We start from the raw sequence: 22,112 nt of genomic DNA, 5'->3' as shown, positions 1-22,112 counted from the left end.
AATTTCAGAACAAAGGCAGTTTTTTCAACAACAACAAGAAGAAGAAAAAACAGAAGTCTCCCAAGTACCAATTCACTATTTTGTGGAAAAATACAGAAAGACTAATTATAAGAGTTCCATTCAGGTTTAGTCAGTAAGATATGTTGTGTGTTTTGTTTTTGGAGACAGGCTCTCACTCTGTCATCTGGCCTGGAGTGCAGTGGTGCAATTATAGCTCACTGCAGCCTCGAACTCCTGGGTTCAATGAATCCTTCCACCTCAGCCTCCTAAAGCACTGGGATTACAGACGTGAGACACCACACTCAGTCTAGTAAGATATGTTTTTGTTACTGAAATACAGCTAAAGTTTTAGATTTTAATCACCAAGATAACAGTACTTCTGGTTTACAATTGACCTTAAGATAGTGGATACTAATATATATACATTTTGACATTTTTTTTAAAGTCTTCAAAACTTAAATAATACAATTCTGAAAGGATATATGCCTTGCCATCCATTCAATAAACATGATTTATTTTGATACAGGTCACAAAAGTTCAATTAACCAGAATTCTGTAGCTATTGCCTGCCTGCTAGGGTTCGGTCTTAAGTCTGACTATATCGAAAACAGCAGTTCAGAATTTATTTCATAAAATTAATCCCAAGAGTTGCTGGGTAGCTTTTAAAGTATTTGATTGCTTATAATACAACTCACTAGATAGTCTATACCGGTAGCTTCTGACATCAGAACTATCTGGGGAGCTCTTTAAAAAATACATGGGATCCACACCATAGCTAATTACACTAAGAATCGAGAATGTCTGTATTTTGTAATGTTCCCAGGGGATAATGCTATGCAGCCTAGTGTGGGAAACCCTGACCTGCCACTGAGCTTGTGGTTCTCAATTTTTCAGGTGCATTGGAATCACTGGGGGGAACTTTAAAAACTAAAAGCAAAGCAAAACGAACAGAAAACCAGATGTGCTTCAGTAGATTGAGAGTAGTGTGCAGGAACTAGCATTTGAAACAACCATTGCAGCTGGTCCAAAACAAGTCAGGAACACTGCACTCCCTTTGTCAGATACCACATCACAATGAGTACATTCAGCAAGTTAGGCGACATTGTCCTGCAAGCCCTAATGAATCCTGCCCTAGGCAGTTTGAGCAAGTGTTTGAGGGCAACACTCAGCCTTTTCAAATAAAATATATTTATATTCTTAAATATTAGGTCAAAGTCAACTGAATTGTGAGACCATCATTCATTAAAGAACATAAATGCCCTTTCAAACAATTTAAACTTTCTTTTTTTTTTTTTTTTTTTGAGACAGTCTTGCTCTGTCACCTAGACCAGAGGCCAATGGTGCTGTTTCGACTCACTGCAACCTCTGCCTCCCAGGTTCAAGTGATTCTCCTGCCTCAGCCTCCCGAGTAGCTGGGACTACAGGTGCCTGCCACCACGCCTGGCTAATTTTTGTATTTTTAGTAAAGATAGGGTTTCACTATGTTGGCCAGGCTAGTCTCGAACTCCTGACCTCATGATCTACCTGCCTCGGCCTCCCAAAGTGCTGGGATCACAGGCGTGAGCCACTGTGCCTGGCCACAATTTAAACTTTTAAACAAACCAGTTCTTAGCCCTCAACTTAAATCTAATGCTTTCTCCATCATTAGCCTGATACGTGATCAGAGGTAGTGATTCCAGCTTACCAAAAATGTAATGTGGATTATGGAAGATACACATTCATACATCTTTACAGGCTCTGCACAGTCCCTATGTAATAGAGATTAGAGACCAGTTGGATATTAAATAATACGATAAAACAGCAAATAATACACTCTTGATTTTAAACAATGAAACCTCATAATATTTTCCTCACATAGTAAGTTTCTACATATAGTATCCAGAAAAAATTCTAGAAAACACTAAAGGTATCATGCTACCTCTTTGTGAAACTATTTACTAATTTTTCACCATCTCTGTCATTATAAAGTGGGTCATTGCTATCATCATTCCATTTCAAGAATTTTTTTTTTTTTTTTTTTTTTTTTTTTAGACGGAGTCTCGCTCTGTTGCCCAGGCTGGAGTGCAGTGGCGCAATCTCGGGTCACTGCAAACTCTGCCTCCCGGGTTCACGCCATTCTCCTGCCTCAGCCTCCCAAGTAGCTGGGACTACAGGCGCCCGCCACCACGCCTGGCTAATTTTTTGTATTTTTAGTAGAGACGGGGTTTCACCGAGTTAGCCAGGATTGTCTCGATCTCCTGACCTTGTGATCTGCTCGCCTCGGCCTCCCAAAGTGCTGGGATTACAGGCGTGAGCCACTGCGCCCGGCCTTTTTTTTTTTTTTTTTTGAGACAGAGTTTCGCTCTTGTTGCCCAGGCTGGAGTGCAATGGCGCAATCTTGGCTCATTGCAACCTCTGCCTTCTGGGTTCAAGCAATTCTCCTGACTCAGCCTCCCCAGTAGAGGCATGCGCCACCACGCCCAGCTAATTTTGTATTTTCAGTAGAGAGGGGGTTTCTCCATATTGGTCAGGCTGGTCTGAAACTCCCGACCTCAGGTGATCCACCCGCCTCAGCCTCCCAGAGTGTTGGGATTACCGACATGAGCCACCACACCCAGCCTCAAGAATTTTCTAAAAGCACAGAAACTGTATCTCAGTGTATGATAACTGTTACTATAATAGTATACTGTATTATAAATATACAAGCTCATTTGAGTGTGTGATAGCTCCACCAAATTTAGGAATAGATGTAATCTACTTTGTTTTTGTTGTTGTTGTTGTTTGTTTTTTGAGATGGAGTTTTGCTTTCGTTGCCCAGGCTGGATGGAGTGCAGTGGCACCATCTCGGCTCACTGCAACCTCGACCTCCTGGGTTCAAGCAATTCTCCTGCCTCAGCCTGGCTCAGCCTCCCGAGTAGCTGGGATTACAAGCATGCGCCACCACACCCAGCTAATTTTGTATTTTTAGTAGAAACAGGGTTACACCATGTTAGTCAGGCTGGTCTCGAACTCCTGACCTCAAGTGATCCACCTGCCTCCGCCTCCCAAAGTGATGGGATTACAGGCGTGAGCCACTGTGCCCGGCCTAGATGTACTCTTTGAACCTTCAGAAGCAGTGACAACGGCACTGGTTAGTAGAATCTATCTGGCATCTTGCTCACCTGAACTACACCTGAAGTGCTGTTATTTCCTGTGCGTGCACTTTTCCATTATGTTCTTCACAAGGCTCACCTCTTTTCCAGGGGTAGATGTGATTAAGCAGCTGGCATTTCTTCTTAACTAAGCAGTGAAAAGACAATTACTAAAAATCAGCATTGTATTACCAAAAGGCAAGCCAGTTCATAAAATAAGAACTGGAAAGTTTTAAATCTATATTCATTAAGAAGCTAAAAAATTCATATGAATTTTTAACCACTCAGGGTCTAGACTCAAACCATTTTCCAGTTTATAAATGATTCAAGGTCAAAATAGTACATTTTAAAATTAAATAAAATTTGAAAAACTTACATATAAATATCAAAAAGCAATATGATGTCTACTATTTAGGAAGAAAGACATGGAGACACAGTAATCCTGGAACAAGGATTTCAAGATCTGACATAACGGGATAAGCCACTACCTCAACTTCAGTCTACACTTAAGCCATCTTAATCCAAGTATAGGTAGGAGAAGAAAACACACAAACACAAATGTTCATGTTCACACAAATGTTCATGTCCTTTTAGCTGGTCTGGCAGTTAACTACTTTTCCCTTTCAAACTCCTCTCAGTGCTACAGTTTAAGTGCATTTTTTTTTTTTTTTTTTTTTTTTTTTTTGAGACAGAGTCTTCCTCTGTCACCCAGACTGGAGTGCAGTGGCACAATCTCAGCTCACTACAACCTCTGCCTCCCGGGTTCAAGAGATTCTCCTGCCTCAACCTCCCAAGTAGCTGGGACTACAGGCTGGTACTGCCACGCTTAGCTAATTTTTGTGTTTTTATTAGAGATGGGGGTTTCACCATGTTGTCCAGGCTGGTCTCGAACTCCTGACCTGAAGTGATCTGCCCACCTCAGCCTCCCAAAGTGCTGGGATTACAGGCGTGAGCCACCACGCCTGGCCTGTGCTTTTTTTTTTTAATTTGATATTTTTTTCACAAAGCATCAGCATCTCTTTTCTTATATTCACCAACTCGGCAGGATAGTGTTTAGCCTCAGCAAACGAAGCATTAATAGCTAACATAGAATGACATTCTTTAAATTTTGAAATCTCTTGTTCCAGTGTGTCTGACAATACAACCTGGTTCTGTGTGAGTTCCTGGAGGGTTTGTTTTGATCTGTGTAGATCTGGCAAGTAATGAGAAAGCAATCCTTCTGCCAGTTGCTCAACAGTTTTGTTTTATAGTCAAGTCCTCTATTAACCCTTCATCTGGAGAAGTGTCACTTAAACCCAGCGTGGGCTCCCAGGCCTCCAGGCTGTTGAGTGGCCTTATCAGGGCCCCGACCAGGGACGATGGCCCAAGGACACTCCTGTCCCTCCAGCTAGGAACAGGGAAGGGACCTCATCTGCTTTGTTATTTGTTATTTATTTATTTATTTATTTATTTATTTATTTATTTTGAGACAGTTTCGCTCTTGTTCCCTAGGCTGGAGTGCAATGGCGCAATCTTCGCTTGCTGCAACCTCCACCTCCTGGGTTCAAGCAATTCTCCTGCCTCAGCCTCCTGAGTAGCTGGGATTACAGGTGCGTGCCACCATGCCCAGCTAATTTTTGTATTTTTAATAGAGATGGGGTTTCACCATGTTGGTTAGGCTGGTCTCAAACTCCTGACCTCATGATCCACCTACCTCGGCCTCCCAAAGTGATGGGATTACAGGCATGAGCCACTGCGGCCAGCCCCATTTTTCAGATTTAAGAATACTTTTTTCTTTTAAGCTACCTATAGTTTACAACAATTTGATAAAGTATATTTTTATAAACTAAAATTGAAGGCCAAGGTGGGTGAATCACCTGAAGTCAGGAGTTTGAGACCAGCATGGCCAACATGGCGAAATCCCGTCTCTACTAAAATACAAAAATTAGCTGGGCGTGGTGTCGGGCGCCTGTAATCCCAGCCACTCGGGAGGCTGAGGCAAGAGAATCACTTGAACCTGGGAGGCAGAGGTTGCAGTGAGCCGAGATCATGCCTCTGCACTCCAGCCTGGATGACAGAGAAAGACTCTGTTTAAAAAAAAAAAAAATTGAAGCATTTGCTTTTTCTTCCTACCTTATCCCTCCAGAATTTGGAAACTATTCATGAGTATTCTTATTTTTATGGCAATCTGGTTATTCACATAAGTTCAATAAAAATTTGCTTTCTTTATGACAGGCGACAATTGACAACACTGGTTAAAATACCAAGGCTTTGACTGGAATGTCATATTTGAGAATGTGCATAAAATGCCTGCTTTCAAGGGTTCCCAGCCTTACAATGTGGAAAAAAAGTCACTTCCTGGAAGGCCCAGGAATCTCAAGATATTAAATACTACAGGCAAAGTCTGATGTCTGCCTTAGTTTGGCTTTTTATTATTGAGCGGTTTTCATTTTTATTTTTATTTTATTTTATTTTTGAGACAGAGTCTCGCTCTGTCGCCCAGGCTGGAGTGCAGTGGCGCGATCTCGGCTCACCGCAACTTCCGTCTCCCGGGTTCAAGCAATTCTCCTGTCTCAGTCTCCCAAGTAGCTAGGATTATAGGCACGTGCCACCACGCCCAGCTAATTTTTGTATTTTTTAGTAGAGATGGGGTTTCACCATGTTGGCCAGGTTAGTCTCAAACTCCTGACCTCAGGTGATCCACCCACCTCGGCCTCCCAAAGTGCTGGGATTACAGGTGGGAGCCACTGTGCCTGGCCTATTATTGAGAGGTTTTAAAAAGTCCAATGTGAGACACCTTACAAAATTTCCAACAACTTGTAAAAGAACCTAACTGATTATTCTTGCTGCACTTATATAAAACAACCAGGCCAAGTTTAATGAGAGTAAACTTATTTTGCAAACAGATTAATTTACCTCTGATTACCTTTAGTAGGAATTGAGTGACTGTAGAGAGAAAAGTTATGTTTCAGAAGAACAAATGTAGTACCCCTGTTACTAGATCATAGCCCTGTTCACTGTGTTTGAGTTTTTATTATCCACTTGTAGACTGGACTGGATTCTGAATGGTCGTTTCCTCCAATAACTGACTACAGGACTCCAACTAAGAACAAAAACTGCTCTGTTCCTAAAGCCCTATAAGCTGAAGCTGAACAACTCAATGTAAATTTGGGAAGGGACAAGTCTCATGCCTGATGTGTGGGCCACACAAAGACTTCACCAGAATGACCAATGCCACAACCAGAAACACTGAAACTGCAAACCAGGATGCGAAGCTGCCAACTTCACACTGCGGACAGCTTTCCCGAGACCATCGGAAGAAGGCTCCCTATCCTAAGACTCTTACTCCTCTGAATTTTTCTTTGCTTATTCTTACCTCTTTCACTTGGCAGAATAATGCCGTAGTTAGAATTTCACAATCAGTAGCTTCTGTGGGTCACTTGCAAATGGTCACTCTTTGCTTTAATTTAACCCAGTCATGGGATGCCAGATAATAAAATTGCTGCCTACTGCCATCTGTACAATTGCTAACACTTCTTGTTGCGCAGGGATAAATCCATCAGGTGTTGGAGACTCAGTTGCAAAAATTAACAGGCTACTTTGTTTGTGATGATAGAACCCTCATCTGGCTCCTTCTTTCATCTACTGAATTTTAGTTGGGTTGGTTTATGGGAACCTTGGTTAAGAACCATACTCCAAATTCTTGGTATTATCCTCCTGATAGTTACAATGGTAGTCTCCGTAGCGCACTGTCTCCTCTCAAAAAGTTTTAAATGTTTGAACACAGCCATTTGCCAAGCATGAAATGGTCTCTCATCTGCTGGAATGACAAAAACTCAGAGAAGTGTGTGATCATGAAGATACCATAACCTACGATTGATACGTTGAGACTAGAAACCCAAATGATGGTAAGTGAGAGCAGTGCTGATGCCCTCAGTTTTGGTCACACTCTCACCTAGGGGAGAGCCTGACCAAAAGGGGAGAATTGTTAAACAAAAATCTATAGGAGGCCATTGTTTTCAACTAAGCAACAAAAAGACCAGACTCAAAATCAAAATGGAATCACTCATGCTGAAGTGCCACATCACCAAACCACAAATGAGTTGTTAGCTGGCCTTCCAAAAAATCAGGATAGTGAAACAGCCTAATTTCCCAAATGGGCCAATTTCCATTGATGTGATAATGAAGTTCCCTCTGCCTTTAATCCTTAAAACAAAATGTAATCTGAAACTGGCTGGGCACAGTGGCTCACGCCTGTAATCCCAGCATTTTGGGAGGCCGAGGCAGGTGGATCGCTTGAGGTCAGGAGTTCGAGACCAGCCTGGCCAACACATGGTGAAACCCCATCTCTACTAAAAATACAAAGTTAGGCATGGTGGAGGCACTGTAATCCCAGCTACTCAGGAGGCTGAGGCAGGAGAATCACTTGAACCCAGGAAGCGGAGGTTGCAGTGAGCCAAGATCATGCCACTGCACTCCAGCCTGGGCAAAACTCCATCCCCCGCCAAAAAAAAAAAAAAAAGAAAATGTAATGTGAAGTAACCTGGTATTAACCAATCAATTCCAATCAGTTATTTGTCTAGTGTTCTGTTTCTCTGTTTCTACTTTACAAGGAAAGTAACTTGGAGGAGACCAGTCTGCTTTCATTCTTTGGTTCCGCTTTCTTCAGCTTTTCTCTGTCTATACCAACCTCCTCTGCTCAACTCATTGCAACACTTATTCTAATTTTATGGCATGAAGTATCACCTGATTCTAGAATCACAAAGCCAAGTAAGATCTTTAAATCGTAATGTTGTCATTTCACAATATACATTGTGCCATTTATTCTATTATTCAAATTGTGTATAAAACATAAGAGAATATATGTTTAAAGGAGAGTGTATGTTTCTTTATTTTTGAGACCTTCAAGATCTAGCAATATACCAGATTAACTATCCTGCAACCCTGCCTGCTACACACACCAGAAGTAATGAATAAAATATAACAAACATCTTTTTTAAGTGCACAACTACGCGTGCAGGAAAGTGAAAGAAACTCCTAGGGAGCAGAAAAAAGAGCATAATTAAAACCATAGCAATATGAACACCAGACAGGATTGACTTTAAGGCAAAGAATATCATTAGGGATTAAAAATGGTCATTACTGAATGCTAAAAGGAATAATTCACCAGTAAAATATAATAATAAACATATGCATCTAATAATACAGCTTTAAAATGTGTAATGCAAAACTCAACATAACTACCCAACTAAATTGGTAGAGACAGATTTTTAATATACCTCTCTCAGTAATTGATCATGAAAATTTAAAAAATTCATGTATAGAAGATTTAATAACCCAATTAGTTTACCTAATTGTGTATAAATACGTATATAATTTATACTGTGCATGTATGTGTGTATACACACAGATGCACAATTCTGCAATCGATTTTAGAGAATACACATTATTTTCAAGTACACACGAAGCATTTATAAAAATTAATTATGAATTAGACCAAAAAGACACTATATTCTCTGATCATATGCAATTAAATTATAAAGAAGTATAAAAAGATAACCATATTAATGAATGAGTGAAAAAGGATATAACTCTAGATCTACCAGAAAATGACCAAAAAAAGTTCATAAGAATACTGTGAATAAGTTTATACCAATAATTTTTAAAACTAGGTGAATGGTTGAGGCAGGAGGATCACTTAAAGTCAAGAGTTCAAGACCAGCCTAGGCAACACAGTGAGACCCTTTCTCTACAAAAAATTAAAAAAATTTGGTCGGTCGCGTGGCTCACGCTTGTAATCCCAGCACTTTGGGGGGCCAAGGTGGGCGGATCATGAGGTCAGGAGTTCGAGACCAGCCTGGCCAACACAGTGAAACCCCGTCTCTACTGAAAATACAAAAATTAGCTGGATATGGTGATGGGCGCCTGTAATCCCAGCTACTCGGGAGGCTGAGGCAGGAGAATCACTTGAACCCGGGAGGTAGAGGTTGCAGTGAGCCGAGATTGTGCCACTGTACTCCAGCCTAGGAGACAGAGCTAGACTCTGTATCAAATAAATAAATAAATAAAAATAAAAAATTAGCCAGGTGTGGTGGTGCGTGCATGTAGTCACAGGTACTCGAGATGCTGAGGTGGGAGGATCACCTGAGCCCACAAGTTCGAGGCTGCAGTGAGCTGTGATCGTGCCACTATACTCCAACCTGGGTGACAGAGCAAGACTCCATCTCTAAAACAGAAAAAAACAAAACCATGAACTTTTTTTTTTTTTGAGATGGAGTTTTGCTCTTGTTGTCTAGGCTACAGTACAATGGCACAATCTCGGCTCACTGCAACCTCTGCCTCCCAGGTTCAAGGGATTCTCCTGCCTCAGCCTCCCGAGTAGCTGTGATTATGGTGCCTGCCACCATGCCCAGCTAATCTTTGTATTTTTAGTAGAGACGGGGTTTCACCAAGTTGGCCAGGCTGGTCTTGAACTCCTGACCTCAGGTGATTCACGCACCTCGGCCTCCCAAAGTGCTGGGATTACAGGCGTGAGCCACCACGCCCGGCCCCGTGGACCATTTTCTATGGAAAAATATAACTCAAGAACAAAAGGAGTGTCTGAAGAGACATATAACCATTAAAGAATGTGATGGCTTTGTAATTGTGTCAGTTTGGCTAGGCCGAACTACCTTTCTCAGAATTCCCTCTCTTGTATGTTTCTGGTTAGGGTGGGCCAGGAGATTTGGGAGGCAAAAGGAAAGGAGTTGCTATTTTGCAGCTTACGCATGCTGTGGCTGACCTACAAATTTACCTCAATGGTGTGAAACAGTAGCTAGGCCTGCAATTGCTCTGCCTTCCCCTGGATCCTGTCAGCTTCTCTGATTTCTGGGCTGTGTACATGTGTTTAGTTCCATGACCGAAAGCCTTGGCTTCTGCAGGGCAACTCGATGACCAAGGTCAGAGATAGTAAGAAAGGACACAGGCTTCAGTTCATTTTCGTGGGGTGCCAGCTTGTGCTTGTGGGTTTCAGCCTGCTTGTGATCTTCCTTCCTGACTACCTGCCCTGTAGACTTTGAGCTCCAGCATCAGATATGGAGACCATATCTGGTTTCTACTGGTTATCTACCTATAAATCATCAATCATCTATCTGCCTACCTACCTATCTGTATCTTCTACTGGTTCTGCCTCTGGTTGAACCCAGACTGACACAGAATTTGGTACTGAGAGTAGTTCCAGAAGAACAGAATCTTAAAGATAAGTGCTCTGAATTGGTTCTGGGTTTTCTGAAATTGGTTCCCTACTCTGATTTGATTTGAAGGCACAAATAGCCCTGTTTCCAGTGATAAAGAGGTACTTGTACTCCACAGCGTGAAGTGGCAAAATAGTTACTCAAATGATCACCTTCAGATACTTGCAATCAAGTACCTATAGAAGGCAAGCCTCTAGGAGAACAAATATTTGCTACCTTTAACATTTTAGTCAAAAGAATGAGTATAATAGGGTTGGTTGGTTTGATGATTACTGAAGAACTTGGGTAAAGAAAGTGATCAGCTCAAGGTCTACATAAAGGACCTGAATGTTTCTATAACTACCAGGAAAGAAACTCTTATCTCCTATAACCACAAGGCTTAGATTTCTGAAAGCCAAACCCAAAGTCTAATCCTGTGAATGCTTGATGACAATACAAATTGAATTCCCAACCTCTTAGGGTATGTTGCTGAAAAGACAATGATTGGGAAGGAATGGCAACCTGAAAATTGGAATGGGGGCCTGTTAGAAATGCTTGTTCCCCGGTGCTGTAAAGAACTAGCACTTGAATATAAATTTAATTTCCTCAGCAAGGCCATTTCTTAACTTTCTGCAGAAAGGGTACACTCGCCAGTAGTTTTGCCATGAGAGTACACCGAACAAAGGAGATAGGGTCATTTATAACCTGATGCATCCACCTTACTGCTGTGTCCAATTTCCTTTGGCTGTAATGGGACCTCACGTTCTGTATTTGTCCTGATTGGCTAGCAACTTAGAACTTTTTTTTTTTTTTTTTGAGATGGAGTCTCGCTCTGTTGCCCAGGCCGGAGTGCAGTGGCATGATCTCGGCTCACCCCAATCTCCGCCTCCTGGGTTCAAGTGATTCTCCTGCCTCAGCCTCCCTAGTAGCTTGGACTACAGGCACATGCCACCATGCCCAGCTAATTTTTTGTGTTTTTAGTAGCGACAGGGTTTCATCGTGTTAGCCAGAATGGTCTCAATCTCCTGACCTCGTGATCTGCCCGCCTTAGCCTCCCAAAGTGTTGGGATTACAGGCGTGAGCCACCGTGCCCGGCCTGCAACTTAGAACTTTTTAAAAGAGGGAAAGGCAGAGGAGAACAAAGGAAGGAGGAAGTAACTTGTGGAATGCTGAGAAAGGTAAAAACACCTTCAAATAAGGAAGAGGAACAGGCTATGACCTAATGCTTGCTTGGGCCAGTATAAGCATGCCAGGGCAAATATTTGGGCTAAATTGTGGGAGCTAAGGACATAAAGTACATTGATTTTTTTATTGCGGCTAGCAGATATTTAAGAATGTTAGCACAGGTCTTTGAATAAATTTTGCTTCTAAGAGAAGTTACTATTTATTCCTAATTAGATGGGGAGGAAAGTCTTTGAAGAGGAACCTCTACTTTACTTTTTCCAGGACTCACCAGCAGATTTTGATTCTTATTTTCCTTTCCTGGAGAAGCAGCCCTGCCACCCCTGCCTGAGGAGGGTAGTTTTCCCCTTTTTGGGCTTGGAGGACCTGTAATGGCCTCCCTTGAGTTAGTTGCCTTGCAAGGTACTACTGATCCTTTTCAAGTCCTACCCCCACCGCCTCTCTCTATTTGGATGTGCTACTATGACCCTATATGGAAGATCAGAAGTGCTTGAAGGACTCAAGAGCATCAAAATGGTACATGTGTGTGTAAAATCTAAATGAATAATAACCTCTTATAAGAGTTAAAATAACAGCAAAATAACAGACTAAATAACAATAGTACATAAGTTGATGAGAGAATAAATGGAGTTAAAGGGTTCTAAAGTCTTTTTATTGTTCAAAAACACGCTCAAAGCAACAATTAACATTAGATTGTGATGTCAAGAATGCATGTTGTAATCTCTAGAATAACTGGTTTAAAAAAATAGTAAAGGTACATAATTTCCAGTCTATAGAGAGATGGAATAATAACAATTTTAAAAAGAAATCAAAAGGGAAAAAGGAATATAGAAGAGATAAGCCAAACAGTAATATGGTAGATTTAAATCCAAATATTCAGAATAAATTGATTAATTGTCCCCAGTGGAGGAAACAATCACCTTTGATGGTTTAGGACCATTTCCAACTAAACAAACTCAGGCCTCTGGAGGAAGGCCTAGTCATCCCAGTTGAATTCATCATAAAGTAGCCAGGCCCAGCTAACCCACCAGCTGACTGAAGATGCATGAATGAGTTCAGCTGAGATTACCTGAACCCATCCAGGCCAGAAGAACTGCACAGTTGAAGCTAGACCAAATTGCTAATGTACAAAGCTATGGTCTTGTGAACCCCCAAAATTTAAGACAGGTCTCAGTTAACTTAGAAAGTTTATTTTGCCAAGGTTGAGGGCATGTGCCCTTGACACACCCCCAGGAGGTCCTGATGACATGTGCCCAAGGTGGTCAGAGCACAGCTTGGTTTTATACATTTTAGGGAGACATGAGACATCAATCAACACATGTAAGATAAACATTGGTTTGGTCTGGAAAAGGGACAACTCGGAGAGAGGAGGGGGCTTCTAGGTCACAGGTAGGCTAGAGACAAACGATTGCATTCTTTTGAGTTTCTGATTAGCCTTTCCAAAGGAGGCAATCACATATGCATTTATTTCAGTGAGCAGAGGGATGACTTTGAATAGAATGGCAGGCAGGTTTGCCCTAAGCAGTTCCCAGCTTCGTGATTTTGGGGGCCCAAGATGTTTTCCTTTCACCAGTCTAAATAAGTGATTGCTGTGTTTTTTGGTTTTTTTTTTTTTTTTTTTTTTTTTTTTTTTTTTTTTGAGACGGAGTCTTGCTCTGTCACCCAGGCTGGAGTGCAGTGGCCGGATCTCAGCTCACTGCAAGCTCCTCCTCTCGGGTTCACGCCATTCTCCTGCCTCAGCCTCCCGAGTAGCTGGGACTACAGGCATCCGCCACTTCGCCCGGCTAGTTTTTTTTTTGTATTTTTTAGTAGAGACGGGGTTTCGCCGTGTTAGCCAGGATGGTCTCGATCTCCTGACCTCGTGATCCGCCCGTCTCGGCCTCCCAAAGTGCTGGGATTACAGGCTTGAGCCACCGCGCCCGGCCTGTTTTGTTTTTGAGACAGAGTTTCACTCTTGTTGCCCAGGCGTGTACAATGGCATGATCTTGGCTCACCGCAACCTCCGCCTCCCCAGTTCAAGCGATTCTCCTGCCTCAGCCTCCCAAGTAGCTGGGACTACAGGCGCCCGCCACCACGCCCAGCTAGTTTTTTGTATTTTTAGTAGAGACAGGGTTTCACCATGTTAGCCAGGATAGTCTCGATCTCCTGACCTCGTGATCCACCCGCCTCGGCCTCCCAAAGTGCTGGGATTACAGGCTATAACTAAGGTCTGAGTCCTGAACACCTTCCTCTAGAGCATCAGTAAATTTACTTAATTTAACTGGGTCCAGGTGCTGGGGTGATTACCCTTATCTTGTCTCCTGCTAAATCATGGAGGTTTGGGGGGTTCCTTTAGACCCCCATTAAACTTATTTGTGGAGGCCTGTGGAGTTTCTTCAGACCCCCAATAAAACTTGTTTAATCCTAAATAGGTCCGGTTAAGAATTCCTTCGTTATCTTGCCATGCTTTAAGGCCCAGGAAAGGCCTAGACAAAACTCTTAGTAGGCTTTTGCTACATTCCAGCCTTTGTATAGGGCACTGGCTCTTTCAGCTTTTGATATTTAACTGAACCCCTCAGTCAGTACTGAAACAGTTGTGATGGAGGCCTGCGTTAGTGAGACCTGGCCCACCAAATTTGGGGCAGAGGCTGGCAAAGCAGTGAGGTGAAAATAGATTTAGGAATTTAAGTACCTTTAGACTTTTTAGACTTAAAGGACTTAGAAATTCTTAGGCTTAGAAACTTAGAAGCTTAGAAAAACAACCACCCTTAGAAAAACAGCATCCACCCAATGACCAGGTGGTCATCTAGAGCATCCACCCGATGGCCAGATGGCCATCTTAAGCACCCGCCCGATGCCCTGTGGCTATCTAAGATACCCACCCCAAATTCCTGGAACCCAAACAGAAAAGCAAGTCCAGGAAACATCCCGCGCGGGTTCAAACCGGGTTCAAATTGACCAATCAGAGTGAAATGCTTTAGCCTGCTCCAATCCCCTTGCGCCTCAAGCTTTGTAAACATCTTTGTAGTTTTTGACTATAAAAACTGTGTGTAACAAGCATTCGGGGTCCTATGGCCAACTTCGGACATAGGACCCCAGCGCGCTGGAAATAAATCTCTCCGCTGTGACTTCCGTGTCGAGTGGTCTCTCGCGGCGACCTCTGCCCAGAAAGGAATCTAAAAACTAGGTTCCAACAGAGGAAACAGCAAAGGCTGGAAAAATTAGCTAGGAAACTGCTATTGCAGGCTACAAAACATGGTTACACATGTTATGTGGTTTTGAAACAATTTCCAAAAGTGTAGTCTATGATAATATGGAAGATGGAAAAGCTTCTTAATGAACTTTGGATTTGACTAAGGAGGTCCACAGGCAAAATGTTGAAAGTGACAGCTGATTGGTCCTAGCTGTGTATAATAGAGTATAAGAAAAGAGAGATGAGTCCAAGCAAAAACTGTTCAGTTTTCAAGCAGGATTTATGAGGAATATAAAGGGGCCAGGGCAGGCTGAGTTGGAAAATAAAAGTACTTTTAATCTCTATCATCCAGCTAGAAGAAGATTTTCTTTTCTTTTTCTTTTTTTTTTTTTGAAACAGAGTCTCGCTCTGTCGCCCAGGCTGGAGTGCAGTGGCCGGATCTCAGCTCACTGCAAGCTCCGCCTCCCAGGTTCACACCATTCTCCTGCCTCAGCCTCCAGGGTAGCTGGGACTACAGGCACCCGCCACCTCACCCGGCTAGTTTTTTGTATTTTTTTAGTAGAGACGGGGTTTCATCATGTTTGCCAGGATGGTCTCGATCTCCTGACCTCGTTATCCGCCCGTCTCGGCCTCCCAAAGTGCTGGGATTACAGGCTTGAGCCACTGCGCCCGGCCTAGAAGATTTTCAAAGTAAATGAAAACCTGAAGTTACCTTCTGCTTCTGGCCAACATGGAGTAACAGGGACCAGATGTATCCTTCTGATACAACAAAAACAAAAAGACAGAATATCTGAAACAATGATTTTCAAAATACTGGACATCAGGCACTAAAGAACAGTCATCCTGGAGAGATGAGAAATGAATGAGGTAAACCCTACAATTGCTCCAGCTTACTCCCTTCAGAGAGTTTACAAGCTGTGGCACAGGGAGGGGAAACTCAGGCAAAGCCAGAAGAATCCCTAAATTGGGAGACTAAGGTGGCTAGAGTTTGTAGGACATAGTCCTGGAGAGGAGACAGCTGCACAGAGAGAGAACTCTGGAAATCTGCAGAGGACTCCCCTCTTCAAGTTTTCAGCAGAAGCCTGAGCAGTGCATGCACCTGAGGAAATTACCTGAGGCCGGGGAAAGAACCACCTGCTGCTTACTTAGGGCCAAGAATAAAGCCTTGTCCCACTAATTAGTGTGGAAAATCTCCTAATTTTTGGAGCATTGGATAGAGTACTCCAAAGGACCTTGCCTCAGTCGTGGGAAATAATTAGCTTTAGACTAAACACTGCTCTCTTTCCATATTATTCACTTTATTAACAAGCCAAAAAAATCATATGAGTATCTCAGTAAACGTAAATGTTGAATAAAATCCAACATCCATTTGTGATAAAACTTCTCAGCAAACTAGAAACAGAAGGAAAATTCCTTAACCTAATAAAGGGCATATATGACAAACCTACAGCTCTGGCCAGTATAATCCAGTAAGAGGAAGAAATAAAGACATCCAGATTTGAACAGAAGAAGAAAAATTATCTCTATGTGCAGATGACATGATCTGATGGACTCTACAAAAGAGCTACCAGAACTAATAAGCTAGTTTAGCAAGTTTGCAGGATATACGATCTATATATAAAAATCAGTTTTACTTCAATATACTCACAACTAACAATCATAAATTGGAATTTAAAAACCAATACTGGCTGGGTGCGGTGGCTCACACCTGTAATCCCAGCACTTTGGAAGGCTGAGGCAGGCGGATCACCTGAGGTTGAGAGTTCGAGACCAGCCTGACCGACATGGAGAAAGACTGTCTCTATTAAAAATACAAAATTAGCCGGGCGTGGTGGCACATGCCTGTAATCCCAGCTGCTCGGGAGGCTGAGGCAGGAGAATCGCTTGAACCCGGGAGGCGGAGGTTGCAGTGAGCTGAGATCGCACCATTGCACTCCAGCCTGGGCAACAAGAGCAAAACTCTATCTCAAAACAAACAAAAAACAACAAAAAAACCCCAATACTATTTAAAAGAGCTTCGAAAAATGGAATATTTAGCAATAAATGTGACAAAGTATTTGCAAATTGTGCACTAGAAGCTACAAATATTGCTGAGGGAAATTAAAGATCTAAATAAATCTTGAGATATACTGTGTTGAGTCAGAAGACTCCATAATGTGAAGATCCCCAACCATTCCCAATTTATTAATCCATAGATTCAACACAATCCCAGTGAAAATCCCAGCAGCCTTTTTTAAAAAAAAATAGAAAGCAATAGACTAATTCTAAAATTCATATGAAAATGCAAAGGACCTAGAATAAGCAAAACAACATTGAAAACGCAGAACGAACTTAGAGAAGTAACACTCTACCTTATATCAAGAGGTATTATAAAGCTCTGCTCATTAAATGGTGTGGTATTGGTGTAAAGATAAATAAATAGGTCAATAAAACAGCATAGAGTCCAGAAATAGATCCATACATGTGTGGACAACAGACTTTTTGTGTTTTTGCTTTGTAAATAACTGTTTATTTTATAATAGATTTAGGTTTATAGAAAAGTTATAGAGATAGTACAGAGAGTTCTAGATACCTCAAACCCAGTTTCCCCTATTCACATCTTACATTGGTATGGTACGCTTGTCACAATTAATGAGCCAATGTTGATGCGTTATTATTACTATTATTTTGAGATGGAGTTCTGCTCTTTTTGCCCAGGCTGGAGTGCAGTGGCGTGATCTTGGCTCACTGCAACCTCTGCCTCCTGAATTCAAGTGATTCTCCTGCCTCAGCCTCCCAAGTAGCTGGGATTACGGGTGCCTGCCACCACGCCTGGCTAATTTTTTTTGTATTTTTAGTAGAGACACACCACGCCTGGCTAATTTTTGTATTTTTGGTAGAGACGGGGTTTCACCATGTTGCCCAGGCTGGTCTTAAACTCCTGACCTCAGGCGATCTGCCTGCCTTGGCCTCTCAAAATGCTGGGATTATAGGCGTGAGCCACCGTGCCTGGCCTTGATGCATTATTATTAACTAATGCAGGGGTCCCCAATCCCTGGACTGCGGACAGGTACTAGTCAGTGGCCTGTTAGGAACTGGTCCGCACAGCAGGAGGTGAGCGGCAGGCGAGCTCGCATTACAGCCTGAGTTCCCCCTCCTGTGGGATCAGTGACAGCATTAGACTCTCACAGGAGCGCGAACCCTATTGTGAACTGCGCATGTGAGGGATCTGGGTTGCAAGCTCCTTGTGAGAATCTAATGCCTGGTGATCTGAGGTGGAACAGTTTCATCCCGAAACCATCCCCCGACCCCAGTCTGTGAAAAAATTGTCTTCCACCAAACCGGTCCCCGGTGCCAAAAAGGTTGGCAACTGCTGAACAAATGCATACTTTATGGAAATTTCCTTAGTTTCTGCTTCGTGTTATTTTTGTGTTCTAGGATCCCATCTAGGATACGGCATTACCTACATTTGGTCATCTCGTCTCCTTGGGCTCCTCTTGATTGTGACAGTTCCTTGTTTTTCATGACCTTGGCAGTTTTGAGATACACTGGTCAGGTGTTTTGTAGAATCTCCCTTGACGGGGAGATTCTTGACTGACGTTTTCCTCTTGATTAGATTGGGGTTGTGTGTTTGGGGGAGGAAGACCACAGAGGTTAAGTGCCATTCTGGTGGCATTTTAGGATGCAAAAACTGTCAGCTCATTCTATGAGGCCAGCATTATTCTGCTTGAATAAATTATATCAAGGACACCTACTATCAATATGACTTATCACTGGTGACGGTATCAATGTTTCTAGAGTCAACACTTGTAAGTCTGTTTGGTGACCTGTGTCACATTCCAGCACCCAGAGAGACTGAGGTCTCTCAACCCAAGCAGAAAGGAACCCAAGCATCGAACCAGACACACCCACTGTATGTACCTACTATGTGTTGGCTGCTGTATTTGGCAGTTTACATGAATGATCTCATTTTATCCCATAAGAGAGATGCCATTATTCTCTTTGTTCTACCCATAAGGAAAATGAAGATCAGAAAGGTTAAGTACCTTGCCCGAGGTTGACCACCATAGCCTAATATTATGGGCCACCATCTCTCTCCGTGCCCATCAGAAGGGCCAGTAGCTGAGGCCGGGCAGGCAGGTGTTAGTCGGACCCGCTCGGTGGTCAGCAGTGGTGGTGGTGGGGCTGGAGTAAGGAGCCTCTGGGCTCAGGTCACTGAATGGGGCTGTCAAAAGCAATGCTAGATCTTCTTAGGTAAGAAAAGCAGGTCTCAAGGCCAAGGTCTAGCTAGAGGAAGCATACACAGTGAGAGCAGGATGAAAAGTCAAGCCCACTCGACCCACCGTCAGCTCAGCACTCCAAGCTGCCCCTGCCTGAAAGCTGTTCCTGGGCAGGAAGAGCCTGGAGGCTTGAGCACTGGGAACAGAGGAGGCCCGCGGACCAGAAGCCGGGCAGTCTCATGCCCAGGCACGTTCTCCATCTCAGCTGGCCCCGCAAGCTCTCTTAAGCTGATTAGGTGCTTTTTTCTACACTCTGTTTCTCTCTCAAAATAACTTTACTGAGGGATATTTTGGATCCTATAATTCACCCTTTTCAAGTGTACAATTCAATAATGTTTTAGTAAATTTTCTAAGTTATGAAACTATCACCATAAATCAGTTTGAGAACACTTTCATCAGATCAATAGAATCCCTCATGCACACTTCTAGTTAACCCTCCTACTGCTCTCACCCTGCCCCACCCCATCCACTCTCCAAGCAGCCACAAACCTACTTTCTGCCTATAGATTTCTTTTCTGGACAACTCACATAAATGGAATCATACAATATGTGGTCTCTTGTGTCTGGCTTTTTTCACCGAGCATGACGTTTTTGAAGTTCATCTGTATCATAGCACGTATTCATAGTTCATTCCTTTTTATTGCTGACTAGTATAGCACTGTATGGATAAAGCACATTTTGTTTATTCACTTATCAGTTGATGAACATTATATTTGCTCTGTCACCCAGGCTGGAGTGCAGTGGCACGATCTCTGCTCACTGCAACCTCCACCACCCGGGTTCAAATGATTCTCCTGCCTCAGCCTCCCAAGAAGCTGGGATTACAGGCATGTGCCACCATGCCCGGCTAATTTTTTTTGTATTTTTAGTACAGACGGGGTTTCACCCTGTTGGCCAGGCTGGTCTTGAACTCCTGACCTCAAGTGATCCGCTTGCCTCGGCCTCTCAAAGTGCTGGGATTACAGGCGTGAGCCACCACACCCGGCCTGTTTCCACTTTTTGACTGTTATGAAAACTGCCGCAAAGAACATTCAAGTGCAAGTATGTGTATGGGCATACATTTTCATTCTCTTGTCCGACCCTCTCTCTTTAGCTTCCATTTCTTTTTTATTGGGTTTCTTCTACACTTTCTACTTTTAAGATTAACCTTCCTTTCTTCAGCTTCCTCACTGGCTTCCTGTTGTCTTCAGCATTAAACTCAAACCCCTTAGTGTGTTCGGAGAAGGTGCCTTCCTCGCCATTCAATCTCATCTCTTGCCACTCTCTTTTTGAAGTGAAGAGGTCTATCACTTACAGAATGGAGACACATTGAGATACAAATCTAGAAAACATTTCTCAGATGTTCTAATGTTACTTATTGCCAGTCCCCCTTATACATAATCTGCACTAATGATAAAATATTCTTGATTTGATATAGTAACTAAATGACCACTTTGGTTTTTGTTTGTTTGTTTTTGTTTTTGAGATGGAGTCTCATTCTTGTTGCTCAGGCTGGAGTGTAGTGTCGCAATCTTGGCTTACTGCAACCTCCACCTCCCAGGTTCCAGCGATTCTCCTGCCTCAGCCTCCCAAGCAGTTGAGATTACAGGCACCCACCACCACGCCTGGCTAATTTTTGTATTTTTAGTAGAGACATGGTTTCACCATGTTGGCCAGGCTGGTCTCCAACTCCTGACCTCGGGTGATCTGACCTCAGCCTCCCAAAGTGCTGGGATTACAGGAGTGAGCCACTGCACCTGGCCAGCCTTTTCTCATTTTTCTAATGGCTGGTTGTATTTTTCTTATTGATTTCTAACAACTTTAAAAACGCTTCTTGATACCAATACTTTGTTCTTTATTTGTGAAGCAGATGTCTTCTTCTAGTCTGTGACTTGATTTTTCACTTTCTTTCTGGCATCCATTTTCAAGCAGAAGTTTTAAATTGTTATTTGTCCCGTTTGTCAGTCTTTCTCTTTATAATTTGTGCTTTTTGTGTCTTGTCCACAAACAAATCCTTTTCACTCCTGGAAATATCAGAAAGATACAGTTGATCCTCATTATTCATAGACTTTGTATTTGCAAATTTGCCTACTTGCCAAAATCAGTATCTTCAGTGACCACATGCAAAGGTAGTGAAAAAATTTGAGTCACTCACATTCCCAGATGAGGTGGAACAAGGTGACACTCTGCCTTCTTGTCTCAGCTGTAAACAAGTGTCCTTCTTGAGGCATATTTAGTGCCACATTTTTCACATTTTTGTGCTTTTTGTGGGTGACTTTGCTGTTTAAAATGGCCCCCAAGCATAGATGGAAGTGTTGCCTGACACTCCCAAGTGCAAGGAAGCTGTGATGTGCCTTACAGAGAAAACACGTGTTAGACAAGCTTCCTTCAAGCATGAGGGATAGCCCTGTTGGCCAGGAGTTTAGTGTTCAGGAATCAGCAATACAATTAAATGAGATGCCTTTCAACAGAAACACACACAAAACAAGGTTCTGGATTGATAAGTTGATGAAAATGTCGTGACCAGAGGCTCACAGGAACCCTACCCTGTATTTCCCTTAAGAGCAGTGGTTCAGTATTTGCTAATTCAGTGTTTACAGCGGGTTTATAGAACATAGCTATTGTGAATAATGAGAATCAACTGTATTCTCCAAAGGTTTTTTTAAAATTTTGCTTTTCAAGAGCATTTAGCTCATTCATCTGCTAGAAATTATTTTAAGGTATGATGTGGGAGCACAGTTTATTGAGCAGTTCATTCTTTCCCACTCATTTGAAAGGCCCCCTCTGCCATACAGTAAGCTCCCATATCCACATGGGTCTGTTTTTAGGCCTTGTGATCCATTGGTCTCTTTGACTATCTTCTTGCTAATATTAAGGGAGGAAACCACCTCTCATATTGTCTTATGCCCAGTTCCTGCCTCCAAAGAAAGAAAAAGTAAAAACTAAAAGGCAGAAATGAAATCCACAAGCACACAGCCCAGTACCACGCCCTGGGCCTGGTAGTTAAAGATTGACCCCTGACCTAATCAATTATGTTATCTATAGATTACAGACATTGTATAGAAAAGCACTGTGAAAATCCCTATCCTATTTTCTTCCGATCTAATTGCTGGTGCATGCAGCCCTCAGTCACATATCCCCTGCTTGCTCCATCAATCACAACCCTCTCACACACACCCTTCTAGAGTTGTAAGCCCTTAAAAGGGACAGGAATTGCTCA

The 22,112-nt window shown here is 42.6% G+C and overlaps 1 pseudogene; it reads right to left on the bottom strand.

Annotated features, from left to right (window-relative positions):
- Positions 1-3,690: 3,690 nt before the first annotated feature.
- LOC140710711 (biogenesis of lysosome-related organelles complex 1 subunit 6 pseudogene) lies at positions 3,691-20,164 on the bottom strand (annotated as a pseudogene).
- Positions 20,165-22,112: the final 1,948 nt, after the last annotated feature.

Source organism: Chlorocebus sabaeus, chromosome X (genome assembly GCF_047675955.1).
Source record: "Chlorocebus sabaeus isolate Y175 chromosome X, mChlSab1.0.hap1, whole genome shotgun sequence".
Lineage (NCBI taxonomy): Eukaryota > Metazoa > Chordata > Mammalia > Primates > Cercopithecidae > Chlorocebus > Chlorocebus sabaeus.
The sequence above is the reverse complement of the archived record's forward strand: the minus strand, read 5'-3'. Positions and strand labels throughout refer to the sequence as shown.